Consider the following 17,910-nt stretch of genomic DNA (forward strand, 5'->3'; position numbering starts at 1 on the left):
GTATAATCATGGGAAGTATCGTTGTATTCTTGCTGTGTTATAAATTTCTCCTTACATAGCTGCTATGACTAAATCAGACCCAAGCTAGAGGACTACTTGCACTGCTGGCATGACACAGTACAACTCTTTCTCTGTTCCTTCCCACAGACTCAAGAACTAAATATTGCAAGTCATTGCAAAAAGACTGCTTAAATTCTCCGATATATGGCCACGCTGTCATTGTAAAGGTTTAGAAAGCTTCACACAGGCAAACCGAGCAAATTCTTAGAGAAATGAAAGAAACCCCATTCTCCAAAGACCATCCAGCCCAGTTCTGCCCAGTTAGACTGGTATTCTGCACAATGTCCCCGTTTTGACAAAGCTGCAGAAATCCATTGAACCAATATTCCACAGGAGTCAAAGCACACCCCCAGTGCCAGGACCTTTGGTAGGCAGTTAGGGGGAAAAGTGATGGGCGCAGGGCTGGAACCACTCCATTGCCACAAGAACCAGCACAGCAGAAGAGAAATAGGCAGAGGTAAGGAAAGAGACAGGGCTCAAACTTGATTAATTTGTCCTATTCTTTAAGGCAGAAATAATGCGACTTCTTGGCACGTGTCCTTTCATTTATGACATTGGGAATTTCACTATAAAAGGTTTTAGTTACGATAACATAAGTTACCTTAGCTTCTATAGTGGTTGCCTTTGCTTCATTTTGGGGTCTTAGCAGAGGTGGAATTCATCCACCATTTGTGCCTTGGATGGGCCCTAAACATTAAAAGAAAAAAAAATATTCAGAAAAAAGTTTGTGTTGCTTCTTACTGTCTTCTTATGCAGTTTTCATTTGAGTTCGTCACAGTCTTCAAGTTCACATTCAGACTTCTTCCTCGTTTCTGAACCTACTGCCCAACTTCAGCAGCAAAAGAGAATTCTGAATGTCTGGTAGTCTTCGAGAGCTGCTTGTCAGACAGTTTAACTACCATGAGTCTTTCCTTGAATCCTCAATTTTCAGACATATGTTTACAACAGCTTACAGGCATCACTCCTGAAGGAGACCATGGAATTGTGATTATGGCAGGTAAAAAACACCAGTAAAATATGTAAGTGTAACACAGAGCGTACAATCCCAAAACTTGACACAGTATCAGATGCACAAATAATGCTAGAACAAGTCTACAAAACCAGGTTATGATTTACTCCTGTGTTTATTCTCTTTCACCTACATGCCTCAAGTTCAGTCAAAGGACTCTCCAGTTTCAGTACACTACAAATCAGACACCAACACAGAATGGGTATCAACTGAAATCTATCTCAAATAGGAATAGGCTGCATTTTGCAAATAATACATCAAATACAAGTATGGTGTAGTAGTAATAGTGATGTCAATTTTTAAAACTATATTTGTCCTACATACAGTGCAATTCTATAGATACTTCTGTCTATGCATCTAGTTACATCTCTCTTCAGGAGAACACTGGACACAGCAAATTCTTTTTCCAACTGCATAATATAACATATTACGTCTGCCATTTTAGGGAAAAGGGGAAGGCAACAAAAATCTTACTAGAAAGAAAATAGTAACACATTCCCTCCTGAAAGGGAATTTGGAAGTTGATGGACCTGGAAAACTGAAATTTAGTAGCTTTTTCTGAACTGTCTCTGTTCTACTCTGTGTCGTTTCCACAGCTGTTGCATCCACAACAGCTAAATCACACCAGTCCCTGGGACATGACATGACTTCTAGAGAGAGCTCTAAGGGGCTGAAAAACCTAAAGCAGCTCCTGCCTGGGTCTAATGGAAACTGGCAAAGCATGACAGTAGGTATCTTCAACCAACCACATTAAAAAGGCAGGAGTCGAACTGCCTCCTGACTGGGTTCACAACATAACCAAGCCATCCCATTTTCTGCTAGTAGGAGCAAAGCCTGCAAATCTACTCCCTGGCTCGAGAGAAGAGGATGCTGCCACAGGGAAGGGAGGGCAGGGAGGCAAATCAAACCACATGCCCATCTGGAACATGACCTCCGGGTAGTGGTGGATAGAATTCAGCAATTTCACCTTGTCTGATGTAACCCTGCCTCACAGGAGTGATGAAAGGAGTAGCCTAGTGATAGGACTGGCTTTGATGGGCAGATTAGGTTTCATGCCAACACAGTTCTACTGGGGCAGGAGAAAAAAAAATAATAATGAATGAAACAGTGATTGATGTTCCCTCTTTATTGTACAAGAACTTCGATTGCCAGCTGATCTGTCCTTTGGTTAAACATACCTTGGACATTAGGCCAAGGTGAGCACCTGATTTTTTCATGTACAAATAGCAAATTGTCCCATGAATCAAGATCCTTTAGCTTTTCTTGTGCATTTCTCCCTCCCCCAAAAGCCAGGCTAGGGAGAGACATACATAAACAAAATCCTGAGAAAAAAACCTAGCAGCTTTCAAGGGCAGAGTGAAAGTCTGGACTTGTAAAAATACTTGGGCAACAGTCCAAGCGAAAGGCCCAATCTTTAGAACAACTAAACAAAGGAGAACAGGATCTTGTCCCACATCAGTCTTCAGAGGATAGTGAGAATATGCAGAACTGTGGTCCCAAAGCATTCAACATCAGAGGGTGTGAAGAATGGCCTCCTCCAAGAAATTTGGGAGTGCTGCCCAAGAACCCACTGCCAACTTAAAGGAGATGCAAGGAGAAAGGCAACCCAGATACAGACCAGTGAATGTCAACTTATTTTTAAACCTGCTCTACAATAACTGAGAGCTGAAATGCACCAGGCAGGAATGGGTGGTGTTAGGGCTTATGTCACTTGGCTGTGATTGCCTTAGTGCGTTGTTTCGTTCCCTCAGACAAGCTAGAAGATACTTTCTTAGGAAAAAAGTTGAGATCAAGTCAGGCATAATCAGTACAACCCAAACTCAACCACTTTCTAGTGAAGGGATAAAGGCATATTGTCCACTCCACAAAAACCCCACTGGCCATGACTGACAGATGTTCTAAACCCTGAGCTGCACAACAGAGAAGGGCCATACACAGCCAGGTCTGTTAAATTCTCATTTGCTGGTAACCTGTGTGCTCAAAATACTGAGCCATTCACTTCCTTGGGTGTTTATTTTTCCCTTAGGAGAATTATCTGTTTCTGTGAATCCTATTCATTTTCTATTCAAGTTCCAGATTATGCAACTTCCCTGATACACCTCCTTTTATACACTAGAAAGGACCAAAATTACTAGCAAAAGTACAGACATTGGTTTCCTCATCTGCCCCTTGCAATCTCTCCAGTTGTGGCTGATGTTGAGCTCTTATGATTTATATAATTGATGCTCTTTGCTAATTGGTTTTATACAACCAAATCAAGATAGAGCTGTAAAATGTTCACAAACAGATGACAGGACCATTAGAGCTGTAGAGCCAGCTGCAGCCAAGCACTAGAGAATACTAGACCGTGTCTGAACTTCACCACCACCTCGAGTCTTTCTTCACTTCTTCACCTCCCCTCTAATCTCTCTGGCACTACCAATGGGTGCAAAGGTCTCAGTGGCCATTCCAAATGGCACGTCAATGCAAAGACTCAGTTTGAAAGGATTTGGTGTTCTTGAAACATGGGCAATGCTCAGTTCCCCTGCACCATGAGCTCTCAGGATCCTGACCGGTCTCAAGGTTTTTCCCACCCACCCACCTTCAGCATCAGGCAGTTTTCTCTACCAGGAGAATGTGTAGAGTGAAGCTGTCCCTTGCAGTGGGTCTAACACAAGTTGGAAAAGACCTTGGGTGAGGGTCCTGGAAATGTCCTTTTCCCCTACTGTGACCTACGTCCAGCCCCCTGACACATTGCCTTTCCGGACAAAAGGAGAAGGGGAGGGGGGAAAAAAGAAGAAAAAAAAAAGTTAAATGGCACAGAATATCAATTGGGAATAGAGAACTACTACAAGGAAGAGTGGGGTTTGTGAGCAGAGGGTCTCCATGAGGCAAGTGGAAAGTTACTGGGAGCCTTTTCTGTCCCAGCATTATGCCACAGTGCAGGACTGCAGTTCCCAAGAAGATTTAGATCCGACTCTACACTGATGCCACTGATGTCAGAACTGGGCTGGCATGTACAAATAAATATGAAGTATTTTGTTGCTATGTCACAATGGCAGCAGCCTCTTTTCCATATTTATGCCTGCAAAATGTTGCTCCACAGGATCAGGGAGGACTTCTGCGCAATGCAGGCACCAGTGACAAGCCTCCTTTAATTGCACTGTGAAATATATTTTTAGGAATAAGACCAAGAAGTCAACGCAGCTTCCTCCTTGTTAAAAACTAAAATAAAAATGTAAAAATGTCTGATGGGCTGGGAGTGAAGAAAAATGAAAGTGTTGATCAGCGCAACAGCTGGAAAAATGACTACTGGTACATATAAAATTTAAAAAACCCTGTTAATATTTTAAAGACTGTGTGGCTGGAAAAAAAAGCAAATTTTTTTGTTATTGTTAGGGATTTACAGCTGCTGGAGAATCAGGTTTCCATAAAAACCTATCTACTGTTTAATGCCACTAAAAGCCAGGAAAATTAACTTTTAAAATATTTAGCATTTATAGATACTTACTCACTGGAAACCCAACAAACCTATAAAGGAGATGTGATAGCTACAGTGGGGCTTTTATTAATTTCAACATCAAGGGGGATGCGAGGGGGACTGAGGGGAACAACTTGTTTTCTTTTTAAAGAGAAAACCACTCTTGTCCTTAACCCCGGATAGCCTTCTGTTCCTACCACCTACCAATAGGGAAGAGCAAGCTACAAGATAAAGTATAGGAGACCTGGGAAACTGGGTTATTGCAGTTGTTTCAGCTCTGACTGCCCTCATAACATGAGCAAGTATGTCAGAGAGGGTGCTTAAATGTGTCTCCTTGTTCTGAATGTCCAACCTAAGGGACAAAGCAGGCCTGGTTTTCCCAGACAGCCACCTTTCTTTTCCAGCTAAAGCCAAGAGAAGCTGCAGATGGTCTCAATCTCAGCTCAAGTACTTCAGGTCAAGCGTTTAAGAGGGGAAATCAGAGGCCACTTCTGAAAAGGACTTCTACTTCTCTGCAGGTTCACACAGCAGCATATAAGATTTCCAGAGCATTTGTTTTTAGAATTTTAAGTCACCTTAAGCAGAGCTAAATGTTAGTTTTAATAGATTACAAAACCTCCTCTCAATTCCAGTGCCAGCAGTCAGAAAAACTGTGAAGCAAAACTGCTACTGCCAGCACAACTCATCCCTCATTTCTTCAGATCAGTGTAGCAAAGTTCTAACTTTACTATTAAGTACAGTTTTGGCTGCTTTCTTTAGAAATGATAAACAGCTGATCCATTTGTCCCAAAGTCAATAATAGTAAAAAAAAAAAAAAAAATCATAAACACATCCTAGTGATGTTGAACTCCCACTTTCTTCATTTCTTAAAGAAATCGGAGAAAATTACTACAGACAAATAACACATTCTCTCTCAAATACCTCAACCTGTAGTTGAGTGCTATCTACTACTTTTCCTGGCTAGCATTTTATTCTGGTCAGAGAACACAAGCAAAAGAGCCATCAGAAAACAACACGGGGTTTGGTGGGGGTTTTTTCTGCGCCATTTGTGCATGATTTATATTGGTGATGATCACGCTAAAGCAAGAAACAAGGCAGATTGACTTTCAGACACCACAATGGTTGCAGCACTGGCATTTATAAAAATTACTTTTCTTCACTTTTGAACTGAGCAAATTTACTCTGGGCTCCACATCGCAAAAATGAATGAAGAATGAAAAAAGATGGAAGACTGATGCCAACTTCACATGGATCATTTCCAGATTCCAGCCTCCGTTTAACATTGCTTTGTCTTTGATCCTCACGTAAGTTCAAAAGTACATGTTTACATCAAGGTCATTACAGCTGACTCAATAATTCGGCAAGACAAAATGTTTGAAAGAAAATAAGTGGTTAAAGTAACTATTGAGGGGGGTTTTATCAGCTTATGTCATGCCATAAAGCAGAAAATTACCTTAAATATTAAAGGAAAAGATATGCATGAGAGGTAAACCATAGGCAGCCAAAAGTACTGGGATTCTGGATAACAATTTACAGCAGCAAATACTCTTGAACTGTTTAACTTTTACATGGTTTCAGAGCAGGAGAAAGTCTAACTCTGCAGCAGGCAGATGTTAACCCTAGAAAAAACTGTTCAAAACCTTGAGGCTCTTTCATCATCCCTCACTTGATACTGCTTTTTTCCCCTAGTTCTTTTCTGTGTGAATTATGAAAAGTTCGAGGGTTGTTTTTTCCACTCCCCTTCACTTGAACTTTGCAGGCTCTCTCATGGGCAGAGATCTTCCAGTTTTGCTTGAAAATGAGTTAACAGGTAAAAAATGACAAATGTCCTGTAACAGCTTCCTTCGCACAGGGTTATTACACTCCATGAGCTAGAATAGACACATGTAAGTCGTCCCCCACTCCCACTGAGGTTTAAGTGACCTGCACTTGAAGGCAGCATTAAATCCTAACAAGGAACAGTGACTGTTTCTAATTCATATCTGGTGACAGAGCTTCTCGGTACCCCTTGCACGAAAACAACCACAGGGATGGCAGTAGCAACTAAGCGTACATTGTCCTGGAGGAAGGAACCAGGTTAACGCACCCTCTGCATATCCACTGTGGGGCTGCAGGGTGTCAATAGCTTGATATGCCACAGCCACAAGATAAGGCAACCAGAGCTCAGATTGCCATAGCTCCATCATCCCTGCAGCTCAGACACCAAGGTCCTGGTAGGAAGGACCTTAGAGCCATCTTCTCTGCTTGACATCAGCTGCACAGTTTCCAGGCAAGAGCAAACAGATGCATGACAGTAGCAGTCCTTTTGCCAGATAATTTCAAACACAGGAACACCACAAACAGTAATGAAGATCTATATTTATCTAGTTTCAAAGTATTTCACAGCTCTGGAGGCTAAAGAGACGAGCTCTCTTCTGGAACAGTGGTCACCTTGTGGGACACTTGCTTCTGCAGGTACATGGGGAGAATGACTTTCATTTCAGTAAAATGCAGCACTGTGCTTGCATAGTGCTGGCAAGCTGTGTGTGGTGTGACCCGTGTGCACACATGTGCTTCTCTATTGTGGGAGGAAAAGAATACAAAACCCCTCTGTTTCAATTCTGATCAGATTTCCAAAAGCTGGGGAAAAGAAAAATAGAGCACAGGTTTGAGACCTGGCAGAACAATTCAGTGATTCATCAGAAACGACACAGGTGCCACAAGAAAGGAGTTTTCTCCAGTTAGAATGACCTTTTTGCAAAAAAAAACCAGCTACATACTAAAAAAATCCTCCACTCCCAGGTTTAACCCAGGCTTATCAAACCACCATGGTGCAGTCTAACCTTTTCCCCATCTCTCATCCTCCAAGGCATATCCCTTCCACAGCCCCCATCTCTCCACTGGCTTCAACATTTCCCTGAGCCAGAGATTCTAACATTTCCCTAAAGCCAGACTTACCCCCATGCTCCATACCTGAACCCAATCCCAAACACCTCCCCAGTACAGCAGATGACTTGGCTCTGAGTCAAATGCTCTGAGCTGAAGCTCACTGCCTTGGATGAGATCCTTCCTCCTACTACAGCCCCTGGTCAGCCCAGCTTTAACCTCTAGAGGTCCACCATGCAGATGTCCTCCCTCTTTCACCATGTAGTTGTCACTGAAAGAAGGGAATTTTCATGGTGAAATTACCCTTGTGGCTTTGGAGCTTTCTGAAATTGATAAAAAGACTCAGTGACTGCATCAAGCTCCTAATTAATTGCTGTTCTGTATATCACAGTACTTAAATACAACAGGGAACCAGCAACTACCAAAACCTTTTATATCAATGCTTGAAAAGCTGCTGAGAAAAGTTACATTACAGCTTCATCCAGGAGGGATATTACCTTGGGTCACACTCACCTCCCATCTCAAGTAGAATCACATTTGGCCACCTGATTTACTGTCAACTCCCCTGTGCTGATACCTATCCATCTGTTTGATAGACAGGCTCCAACAATATAAGTTACTCCCACTTCATTCTATTAAACCAGCACAATCCATTGGACAGGAGTTTATCTCCTGAAGTGACTGTTGGTCGGACTCCTGCGGTTCACCCCTATCTCTGCATTCACACAAAAGCCAATGCTCTGATGGAGAACAGCAATTATCAGAACATGTGAGATGTGGCAGGAGGCAGGGGAGCAGTCTGCAAAAAGTGTGGCCACCCTGACAGCACCTACAGAAACTCCTGTTAGGTGGAGATTTAAAGTCAGCCAGGTCTTGTGTCATCTTTCATCAGTCTTCTTGGCTTTCCCTCTCTGTGAGCAAATGATGAATATGACCTTCTTTGTTTGAGTTCTTGCGATGAAGCACTGTTTGCATAAGGCTCTTATTTATTATTTTTTTTCCTGCGGCTTGTTGACTTTTATAAGACATTCATAAATTTGTTCTGAGTGCCAGTGAGATGCTTAATGGTGCTAAAGGGAAGGTATTAAGGATAGTCAACTCATGTTAGAACAAGCCACTTGAAAGTAGCTATAAATATTTGTCTGGATTTCATTTTGCTAACAAACAGCTTCTTTTCTTTTTCTCCCCCCCATCACCCCCCTTAAAGAGTTGATTTCATAAACAACAGAAGAATTTTCACATTAATATGAAAGTGCATGTCTGGGTTTGGGTTTTTTTAATAGAAACTTTCCTATTGGGGACATTCAAGTCCTTGTATTCTGTCTGCATGAAATCGGCTCCCTTTTCAGGAAAACCTTGGCAGCTTAAGACCTCCAGGGTGAGCTCATGTTCTTTTGCGCTCCCTCAAACTCATCTCTGCTCTTTCATTGCTCTGGCAATGAGTTTAGGCTAGACTTAGGGACTGCAGTGTCCTAGAACGAAGCCAGTAGCTACACATTCCTCCTCATTTTGCTCATAGGCACACTGGAGGTTTTTGGATTCCTTCAGGACTGTAGCCACTGGCCACATAATTTGGAAACTCCACCCTCTGGTCCTATTGCTCCAAGGTCACATTGACACAGACAGACGCAGAATATTCTGATTCTGATCTTATTGTCTTTGGTAGCAAAGTGTCCCTCATTGGGAGCTATGACTGGCAATTGGGGGCTACCACTCATGTGTGGTCACCCTGCAGATCCCCATCAGCCCCAGGGCAGCAGAGACAGCTTTTTGCACAAGAATAGTCCAAAGCTACTTCTTGGAATCAGCAGGCACCAATGATGAGGACTTGTCTCTGCCTCTGGCTTTGGACAGACAGAGCCCCTTCCTTCCCAGAATAGTCTCCGCATGCATTTCAGCCCTGAAAGACCCAAAATTGTGTTGGGATGCAGTGGTCTGAGAACCTCCAAATAGCTACGGCTACAACAGATGAGCAAATAGCTCAGTGCTCAGCCAGCAGGAGAGGAAATGACAAGAGGGTGCCCAGAGGAGCCAGGGAGGGAGGAGAGGAAGCCCCCCTCTTAGAACAGGAATTAGGGGACCAAAAGGAGTGGGAGACCAGGGTTTGGAAGGGTCCGGTTTTTCATTTGTTTTAACTATGTGGCAAGAACTAATTGTCAATGCAATTTTTTTTTTAATTAATTTTCTTGGTGCTTTCACCAACCATAGCTCATTACAGCAGTTCAGAAAGTACCAGCAAGGAAGTCTTGAACACTGTCACCTCAGACAACTCTCACCAGGGTCAGGGTGAGTTTTATCCCAGGAAGGACACTCAGCTTTGGTCCAAGCTAGCAAACTGACTAACATTTTCAGCTTAAAGTCACTTCCAAAAATATTCAAAACTAACATCCCCCAGAGAACTTCCCAGACAGCACTGGAAACATAGGGGAAAATAAACTTTCTAATACAGATCTCTAAACTGTCTCCATTGTCTTTTCTGGATATTTTTGGATTTTCTGGATATGCACACAACTACATCCATCCCAGTACTCTCCATTATAATGCATCATTATGTCACAAACAAATCCCATGTCCCCAGCACAGTAATGGCAAAGACCTGGCAGATGGTCCAGATCAGCAGAGATAAGAGTAAACTACCACATAGCTAAGGTATCTGCCCCGGGGGAAGGATGCAGTTACCTGCCAACATCCAGCTTGCTGCTTCTGTTGTTCTCCCTCCTCCCTTTTTTTGAAAAAGCATGTATATTGTTCAACCAGGTTTTCCAGTCCATGCAAATGCTAATTGCCATGGTTTGAAACATTCTGTACCCCACTAGAATTAAATGGCAAACCAGCAGTTCTGATGATATCATGGTGTATGATTTATCCGGTGATATACCACATTCCTGCAGTGTGCTTAAGCAATAAGGCACGCTGGGGAGAACATTTGAGTGATTACTTTGCCTCTAGTGTGGGCTACGGCCAAAGGTTAATGACCTCGAGCACCCAAGAAGTTCAATTAATGCCTTGAAATGGACTACCTAGAAGGCCTGGCAGCTATTACTAAATGGAACATTAACACAAGGAACACTATTTCATGCCTTTGCAAGGCTTTGTAAACGTGGGTAGAGTACTTCCCACATCCAAAGCACCCTAGCCATGTTTCTAAATTAGCAAGCACCTGAAGAACTATTTGTTGAGAGATGGGCCCCAGCTGCATTATGGATGCACACTTCCACCATCACCACAAGTCTAGGCTGTTTAGAGAGCAGTGTTTGGGTCAAAAGACTTAGAAGAAGCTGTAGTTTCTAGTGCTATCAGGATGCAGGCAACGTGCAGTTTTATACCTCCTCTATTTCCTCAGACTCCACTCCCACTAAAATGCCCAAAAGCCTGAAACAAGCAGAGCAAAGAAGAGCATATCCTTCAGCGTCCTCCTGGAGAAGGCAAAGGAGTGCTGGCACTCCTTGAGTAACTTGCCAACTTCAACATTACTAATGACAACGGGGACAGACCCGTCCCATCCACCGCAAAGATTTTGCCACATGGACTCGTTGCTCTGCTGCATCCTTGTCACACTGTTTGTGAGGGGAAGAAGTGTACACTGGCAAGGACCAAGAGCCAGTTTGGCAGATGATTTATTAAATGCTCTGTAGGAAGGCTCTCCTGTAAATCCATCTAAGCAACCCATCAACACTTCCAGCTGATACCACCAACAGTCATACTCCTCCACCCCCTCAGAGGAGGGCAGAGAAAAGCAGCCAGCTCATTCAGGGGCCACAAGAAGCCCTCTTAAGAGACAGCAGTAGCAAGAGTGGAGCTAGGAAGAAACCTCCAGGGATGATGACTTGCACAGGAATCACCCACTCCCTCAGTGCCCTTGAAGTCATACATACATGTTGCTCTGCCTCTAATTGCCCACTCCTAGCTTCTTCCTCTGCTGAAGACTGATGCAAGGCTCTTTCTCCACAGGATATCTATCCATTTTTAGTTAATTTAAAGTCCATAACCTACAACACCACCTTGGCCAGAACCAGGCCAGTTGTGATGCAACAAGGCAGGAGTGTGCTACAGCACAGCCAGCCCAGGTTTGCTCTTCTGAGGCTGCCCATCCCAGCTATAAAACTCCCTGCCAAGACAAATTGGATTATGCTCAGGTCAGATTATGTGAGAGCTGGGCTGCAGGGACTTTTTACTGAAGAAAGGCTAGAGTGAAAAGAACTCCACAGGCTTAGCATGACAACAAGGAAAGAGAGAAAGGAGAGAGACTGAAGCCATGACCAGAGCTGAACTCCTGGGGAGAGGAGAACATAAGAGAGATAAGATGCAAGGTAAATAAAAGGGCACAAGGGCTCAGCTGTAACTTCAGAGAGAGAAAGTGGGGGGGCAAGGGGTCAAACTTTACACTAATTAACCTTGCATCAGCAAACCCTGAAAGTATGCAACTGCCCCACTGACTGTGGCATGGGCAGTCAAGTCTGGCCCATCTTCATCTTTTAAACTAAGGGAGAAGAAAGTGACATAAAAGTGACCCTACCACCTTCAGATCCCAGGCAGTTTGCTATGCTACAGGTCTGACCTGAAAGTGGGAGTTTGCTCCCGAATCTCCCCACAGCATCATTGTAACTTCGTAAGAAACAGCATTGTGAAAATGTGCACCTGCTCCCTGCTCCACCGAAGCATAGACATATGAGTTAACCTTTAAATGCAGGAGCCTCTGTTAACCCAGCATGACTATTCACAATCTGAAGTTATTAAGCATTTACTTAAATGCTTTCCTGGATCAGGAAAAGTATTGTCATGGGTGTCCTCTAGCTGCACAGTTAACTGAGGCAGTACCCGATTCTGTCAATGCTATTGACAGAATGATAAAAATCACGCAGCAAGTAACACAAATGTAGAAACTATGAACACTAATACATAAAATAAATTGAACATCCATGTCTTGTGTATATATATATATATATACACACACACACATATATATATATACACACACACCATACAGAAAAAGTGGTTTATCGCTCTGTCCTTAATGGCTAATAGAAAAATAGTAAGCCTGGTTTGGGTGTTCTGGCAAGTAGAAAAATAGCATGATTGCCATTTAATGCATTTACTTGTTGGCTTGGAAAGAGAATTCAAATTCTTGGTGTATTAACATTGAAAAAGCATCATAGAAAAAGGTGCTTTATTCAAACACTCAACAACCAGCTTTACTCCAATAAAGAAAACTGATCTCCATAGCACAAGTATGTCTTCCTTACTGCATCCCTTTAGAGCAGGGGATCCCCAAAAACACTGGGAGATCCACTCAAGAGTTTCTGCATACGGGCTACATAGAGACAGTTACCACAACACAAGTTAACTTTGTTATACAGTTACTAGGATGATCTGCTGCCACCAAACAACCCCATGAACAAAACAGGGGGGACCGCTCTTTTTCAAGCTTCTGTCTAGAAATTTTGCACACCTTTTTCCTCCTGCTACAGAATTTAAATACAAATTTTGCAGGATCTGGGGAAGGCAAGATCAGCTCTGCCCAGCCCCTAGCACACAGCAAACTAATTAATAATCACAGCAGAAGAAAGATCATAGCTGCATTCCCATTCTCTCAGTATGAGAGATCAGTGATTGAGAACTCCTGCCTCCTGAAAAGTCTCTTTTGCTTCCCAGTCCAGTTTGTATTTGTTTAAGCCTGAGGCAGGCAAACACGACACAAGCCCCCAGGAATCCATAACCACCCTGATGCTTCTGGGTTGCAAAGCATCTCCACTGCCATCTGTTTTCAGTCACTCCAAAATGAGTTCTGAAGAGTCAATTGTTTTCTTCTAGGAAAAATAAACATGCAAGCTGCTATTCTCCTGATTTCCAGCAATTTTCTGCTGTGGGTAAATGTAGCTTCAGATTTTAGAACTAAGTCTCATTCTCATCCAAAGAATTTTGCAATATAATTACCTCATTTTTACTGACTTGGATAACTGCTGCCCTTAAAAAAAAAAAAAAAAAAAAAGTGTGTAAAGTCTGCAAGACTAATTCCCCCTCCTGCCCCTTTGTTATAAAATCTTGGAACAATTGATAGTGATTAATCTCACTTGATATTTCTTTGGTTCTCTATTTGTTGATTTAGAGGCATTTTATGACTGATTGTTTTCAGTTGCTTGGACAGCTGTCAGATCTGTACTGTGGTTTGATTTGGCTTCCAGGGAGTAGAATTATTATTTTTCTTATTTTTACAGCTCTAACGCATAGTGGTTGACGGAGGTGGCCCTTCAAAAACCATACATGTGAAACCAAAACTACCTCCAGATTGGGAGAAGCTTGCCTAGAGATTCTGCAGGCAAACTACGCAAGCAAGATGTGGAATGCAATAATAGAGTCTTATTTTATTTTATTTTATTACTAGTTTTTAAGATGCCCAGCTTGTACATTGAATGCACATACTCTGAAATACAGTGGCAAAATCCCTCCTGAGGTGTAACATCAGTGGCTTTACAGGAATGACTTTGGCCTTTGGAGTAGTACTGGCAGAGCTGGCAGGGGGCTGCATTTTTTGCTTGTTTGGGAGCTGGAGTGCTCCAGCCCAAGCAGCATCCCCATCCCTGCGTACCTGGGAGAGGCTGTGCTCAGTGGAAGGAACATGAAACAGGGTCCAAGACTCCAGACCACAAAATGAGACATGAAAGGGTTAGCAGAACTCAAGAAAGAAGGGTGTTAATACTGAACTGCTCAACATCCATCAGCTTCATCTCCCATCTCCAGCTTCCTGACTGTCTCTAACAGTGACCTACGCCCTTTGACTCTGAACCTTACTTACCCTCAATTTTAGTCTATTTTCATCTCTGCATCTTCCTTTTACCTGCATCTCACAGCTGTGTCCTCTGCGTGTCCACCCTCTCTTTCCTGGCTCTTCGCTTTTCTCACGGTCCATCTACAAACATGACCAACACCACTTGTATGTCATCCCTGGCTCACCCTCACGTATCTTTTTCTGATTCCAAACTAAAACCTCACAAGCCACTATCTCAAATTATGGAGAAAGACCAACCATCTGCAAAGGTCCTCCTCCAAAATATGCAGAATAAAGTTTCACCAAAGCAGATATCTTTGCTATTAGACAGTGCTTTCATTGCTTTCACATACAATACTCAAAAGTTTTCCTTGTTTTCAGAAAGTGTATGAAAATCAGGTTTTATACAGGAACTTCAGGGCTCTGCATGATCACAACTGCTTTTCTCTATGGCCTGCTGTGCTCATTTATACACAATATCAGCACTAACAACTTGACCTAAAGCAGAACTTACACGTGAGCTTAAGTGTATGAAGAGAGCAACTGACTGCTATTGACTACAGTTTGCTAAAATTTAAGCACTTTTGCAGAAAAGAAGGAATGCGCTTACTGCCATGGTGTCTTACTGGACAGATTATGTGATCTTCTTAACATATGTTCATGTTTGTCCCTGTCCTGTTAATAAACACTAGGAGGAGGCTACTTTAAGCCAAGCACTAGATGGTGGTGGCTTAGGGACACAGGCACAGCCCAGGGGCCACACTTACTTCCTCCTTTTTTGTAATCTGTTGCTTCCGCTGCCCAAAGTTAGCAGCACATAAAAACAGAACAAGTGCTCAGAAACACAGTGAAATGAGGGATGGGAATCATTATTTTGCGTGCCCCCACTGCCTACAAAGGAAGGTGCCTCTGGTTCTCTCCACCACCCTGAGACATCCTCTCCTTCCACTGCCCATGCTACTTCTTAGTCTGCCTCCACTGCCATTCCTAGTCACCTGCACTACTGCCAGCTCTCTCTCTCTCAAAAAAAAAAAACCCCAACAAACCAAACAAAACAACAACAAAAAACCCCCACACCCAACCAAAAACCCACACAACTCTTTTTCAGTTGCCAGATCGTTATTCACCCTTTCAGCCCTTTCTGAAGCATCTTAAATAATTCAGATGAGATGCCTCTCTGGTTCTCTTCTTGAGCCTACAGCCCTGCTACTCTTTTCAAACTTCACACTTAGATTTTTCTTGGAGTTTTACTTTTCCTCTTCTAGTCCCCTCCTCCACAACACACTGCAAGCAGTGGAAGCAAGCCCTATATTATGCCCTGAGAGATTGTTTGTAACAATAGACTTAAGCTTGGTTCTACTAAATCACTCATACTGACATCTTTGCTGCTTTGCTTTCTAAACCACGGCCATAAATTGTTGGCCAAACAGCACTACAGTTCTATCTTCATGCCCTCATCAGCTTCTCTAATATACTGCAAATATGGCCCATCAAATGTGGCCACGAGGCCACATTCAACCATGCACAACACACAGATCTAGCACTAGAGACTATGGGTGAAGTTTCCACCACCCTTGCTCACATACAGATCTTTCAACCCAACTGAAAGATCTGGGAATTCCTTTCCCAGTTTGTTCCTTTCCCCTCCCTCCCTGGTCATCTTCTTAGGGTACCATCTTCTGCAGACATGTGTATCACTGCTGCAGCAGTGCCATCTTCTTCCAAGCCACTTGGATGCAGGACAGATTTAGACCATCCTTGAAAAAATCACCATAGTGTTCCCATGTCTTCTGCTTTCCACCACTCTGGTCTCATTTCTGTCATCTGATTTCTCTTTATCCACATTGCCTGTTCTCGTACCCATTCACGTCACACATTTAAGAAGGTGACAAAGAATGTCAAATGTTTTTATAATCCGACTAAACCACATTTGCTGCTTCAAGCACCAGCTTAGTTCACTATTCTCCTTCTAAACAAACACAAACAGCTCCAGAAGATCTAGTAACAACAGAAACAGGCAGGCAGCAGAGCAGTACACGCTCAAACTCAGCATGGTCCCCCATTAGGGGGAAAATTTCATGTGCTTTAATCATGACAAACGGCACCACAATGAGTCAGTGGATATGACGGGTCAGCCTCTTGGCTGGTGCAGTGCCAACAGCTTCCACAGGGGTTCATCAGGCATGAATTGGCCCCATATGTGAAAACCCGCTACAATTTGTCCAGTTTCTCCCATCCCTGTGGAGCAAAGTCTCCATATGTGAGATCCCACAGAGCTGTCAGCCAATGTCACATTTCAATAACAGCAAAAACAACCAGGGCTGCATAAACCAGCAAAGCAATCCCATTGCTCATAAACTGGCAAGTGACCTAGGTTGGCAATGTTTTTGTTGATCACAACCCTTTCTATGGAACAAAACATAGGAACTATCATGCCAGAACAGACTCAGTGATCCATCTTCTTGTCTCCTGTCTCCAGCAGACGCCAACATTGATGCTTTAACAGAAGATTAAAAATGGATATACGAAGCCTGCAAGGCACCTGGGTCGGTTGTGCAATACATTGCCCCTGACCCAGGGCAAAACTCCACTACTGTTATATACAACTGTGCGATATTATACTGTGTTATGCCGGATATGAAAGACTGTCAGGTGCTGTCATAAAGAAATATATGTCAAAGTCAGAGGATTGTCCTCGTTTCTTCTTCTCTCTTCCTTTTTATTTTATCAATATAACTGCACATCCTCTTCCGAAGATCAAATCTGTGACTTCTCAATAGACTGGACTTTACAAATTAATTCAACTTCATGTCAAAGAGCGATATTATTATTCTTACTTATGTTCCTGTCTTCTCCTACAGAAGAAGTAGTTTCATAGGATTCTTTCTTGAACCTTTCCCTGTTTCACAGAGCTCTAATCCCTTTCTTTGACTTATTCAACACCAATTTAATGTTGGTCTATTTGACCTGTTTTTAGAGAGACTCTCACCCCAAACTTTATAAATTTTTATTCTTTTCTACCTTTATTCCGCCTTTTCTTGGACGTGCTTTATACAGTTCAGCTACAAAAATACTTAGCTCTACCCTAAACCAAGATGGCATTCTCAATTCCTACAATGCAAACCAATAGATCAGGTGAAAAATAAAAAATAACAAAACTGAAATGATACCTTCTGGCCTCTGCTATCTGAAGTAGAGTTTAGGGAAGTTGGCTCTGACGATACCGGTGGCTATACAATGAATCATATTCCTTCTGAACTGCTGATACTTATTTTAAGTACAAACTGTGCTTCATTTCCAGAGTGGAGACAATGATCAGGGGACTGTTTTATTTGTATGTCTTTTTGTCACAAAATGAATGATTTTGCAAATGTTAAATCAAAAGAAAATACAATCTGATCTATTATTTCTGTTTTTCCTACCTCTGAAACAAGTACTTTTTAAATGCTGTGCCTGTGAGCCTGGTAGAGCATGCCAACGTGAAAAACTTCTAAATCAACTAAAAAAAAGTATGGACACTTTTGGTTTAAGCTTCTAAAAATAAAAACATTTGGCTCGCTCTATTTATATTTTATTAATACTCATAGCATCTTCTGATTACAGAGCCTGAATTATAGAGAGAAAACACTTGCATCCATCCCCAAGCTAAATATTTTCTGAAGTACCAACTGCCAATTCTGGCAGCCCCGCCACCCTTGTTAGGTGATAAATTAACGCTCGCACTCCCATTGTGCGCCTCGCCAAGCCAGG

This window comes from Haliaeetus leucocephalus, unplaced genomic scaffold (assembly GCF_000737465.1).
Source record: "Haliaeetus leucocephalus isolate CR32 unplaced genomic scaffold, Haliaeetus_leucocephalus-4.0 Scaffold656, whole genome shotgun sequence".
NCBI lineage: Eukaryota > Metazoa > Chordata > Aves > Accipitriformes > Accipitridae > Haliaeetus > Haliaeetus leucocephalus.